The sequence below is a fragment of the Dama dama genome, chromosome 9 (genome assembly GCF_033118175.1).
Source record: "Dama dama isolate Ldn47 chromosome 9, ASM3311817v1, whole genome shotgun sequence".
Classification (NCBI taxonomy): Eukaryota; Metazoa; Chordata; class Mammalia; order Artiodactyla; family Cervidae; genus Dama; species Dama dama.
In genome coordinates, this window is record NC_083689.1 from 98,874,306 (window position 1) to 98,877,176 (window position 2,871).

General features: G+C 41.7%; 1 non-coding gene across 1 annotated transcript; it reads right to left on the minus strand.

Moving 5' to 3' along the window:
* Positions 1–299: 299 nt before the first annotated feature.
* On the minus strand, positions 300–406 carry LOC133062948 (U6 spliceosomal RNA). The gene has a single exon (XR_009694267.1). It is a non-coding gene; the product is annotated as a U6 spliceosomal RNA (small nuclear RNA).
* Between the last annotated feature and the right edge of the window lie 2,465 nt (positions 407–2,871).

A 2,871-nucleotide genomic window follows, 5' to 3' on the forward strand; every position in this document is an offset into this window, starting at 1 on the left:
TGGTTTTTTTTCCCCATTTATTTTTATTAGTTGGAGGCTAATTACTTTATAATATTGTAGTGGTTTTCACCATACATTGACATGAATCAGCCATGGATTTACATGTATTCCCCATCCCGATCCCCCCTCCCACCTCCCTCTCCACCCAGTCCCTCTGGGTCTTCCCAGTGCACCAGCCCTGAGCACTTGTCTCATGCATCCAACCTGGGCTGGTGATCTGTTTCACCCTTGATAATATACATGTTTCGATGCTGTTCTCTCTAAACATCCCACCCTCGCCTTCTCCCACAGAGTCCAAAAAAAATATGGAACGCTTCATGAATTTGCATGTCATTCTTGCGCAGGGGCCATGCTAATCTTCTCTGTATCATTCCAATTTTAGTATATGTGCTGCTGAAGCGAGCACTGTCTCTGTTTTTTAATATGCTGTCTAGGTTGGTCATAGCTTTTCTTCCAAGGAGCAAGTGTCTTTCAATTTCATGGCTTCAGTCACCATATGCAGTGACTTTGGACCCCCCAAAAATAAAGTCTCTCACTGTTTCCACTGTTTCCCCATCTATTTGCCATGAAGTGATGGAACTGGATGCCATAATCTTTGTTTTCTGAACAGTGAGTTTTAAGCCAACTTTTTCACTCTCCTCTTTCACTTTCATCGAGAGGCTCTAGTTCTTCTTTGCTTTCTGCTGTAAGAGTGATATCATCTACGTATCTGAGGTTGATATTTCTCCTGGCGATCTTGATTCCAGCTTGTGCTTCATCCAGCCCAGCATTTCTCATGATGTACTCTGCATATAAGTTAAATAATCAAGGTGACGATATACAGCCTTGACCTACTCCTTTCCCTATTTGGAACCAGTCTGTTGGTCCATGTCCAGTTCTAACTGCTGCTTCCTGACCTGCATACAGATTTCTCAAGAGGCAAGTCAGGTGGTCTGGCATTCCCATCTCTTTCAGAATTTTCGAGAGTTTGTTGTGGTCCACACTGTCAAAGGCTTTGGCATGGTCAATAAAGCAGAAGTAGATGTTTTTTCTGGAATTCTCTTGCTTTTTTGATGATCCAGCAGATGTTGGCAATTTGATCTCTGGTTCCTCTGCCTTTTCTAAATCCAGCTTGAACATCTGGAAATTCACTGCTTAAAATTCAGGCTAAAACTAAAGGTAACTGGGAAAACCACTAGGCCAGACAGATATGACTTAAGTCAATTCCCCTATGAATATGCAGTGGAGGTAATGAATAGATTCAAGGGATTAGAACTGTTAAGCAATGTGCCTGAGAAATATGGACAGTGGTCCATAATATTCTACAGTAGGCAGTGAACAAAACCATCCCAAAGAAAAACAAGAACACAAAATGGTTATCTGAGGAGGCCTTCCACTAGCTAAAGAAAGAATAGAAGCAAAAAGCAAGGGAGAAAGGGAAAGTTATATCCAACTACATGCAGATTTCCAAAGAGCAGGACAGAGAGATAAGAAGGCCTTTTTCAATGAACAGTGTATAAAACTAGAAGAAAACCACAGAAGGGGAAGGACTAGAGATCTCTTCAGAAAAACTAGAGATATCAAGGGAACATTTTGCCCAAAAATGGGCACAATAAAGGACAGTAATGGTAGAGACCTAGTAGATGCTGAAGAGATCAAGAAGAGATGTAAAGAATACATGGAAGAGCTGTCTAAAAAATATCTAAATGAACCACATTACTACAGTGGTGTGATCAGCCAGCTGGAACCAGACATTCTGGAGAGAGAAGTCAAGTGGGCCTTAGGAAGCACTGCTGTTAATAAAGCTAGTGGATGCGATGGATTTCTAGTAGAACTATTCAAAAACCTAAAGGATAATGCCATCAAGGTGTTGCATTCAATATGTCAGCAAATCTGGATGACCCAGTGATGGCCACAGGACTGGAAAAGGTTAATCCTCATGCCAGTTTCCAAGAAGGGTAGTAAGTACTAAAGAATGTTCAAACCACAGGGCAATTGCACTCATCTCCCATGCTAGTAAGGTCATGCTTAAAAATCTTGCATGCTAGGCTTTAGCATTATGCAAACCAAGAACTTCCAGATGTCCAACCTGGATTTAGAAAAGGAAGAGGAACCAGAGATCAAATGGCCAACCTTTGCTGGACCATAGCGAAAGCCAGGGAATTCCAGAAAAAAACATCTATCTCTGATTCATTGGCTATGCCAAAGCCTTTGACCATGTGGATCATAATAAACTGTAAAAAGTTCTTAAAGAGATGGGATATACCAGAGTATCTTACCTTACCTGAGAAATCTGTATGCGGGTCAAGAAGCAGCAGTTAGAACCCTGTGTGAAGCAATTGATTGGTTCCAGATTGAGAAAGGAGTATGACAGGGTTGTCTGCTGTCACCATTTGTTTAATCAATGTGCTGAGCACATCATGAGAAATGCCGGGCTGGATGAGTTACAAGCTGGAATACAGATAGGTGGGAGAAACATCAACAACCTCAGATACGTGGATGATACCACTCTAATGGCAGAAAGTGAAGAGGTACTAAAGGGCCTCTTGATGAGAGTGAAGGAGGCAAGTGAAAGAGCTGGTTTAAAACTAAATATTAAAAAACTTAAGATCATGGTATCCAGCCCCATTACTCCATGGCAAATAGAGGGGGAAAATGTGAAGTAATGACAGATTTCCTCTTCTTGGACTCTAAAAATCACTGTGGATGGTGACTGCAGCCATGAAATCAGAAGATGTTTGTGCCTTGGCAGGAAAGCTATGACAAACCTAGACAGTGTGTTGAAAAGCAGAGACATTACTCTGCCAACAAATGTCTGTATAGTCAAGGCTGTGGTCTTCCCAGTGGTCACGTGTGGTTGTGAGAACGTGAAAGAAAGAAAGAAAAGTGAAG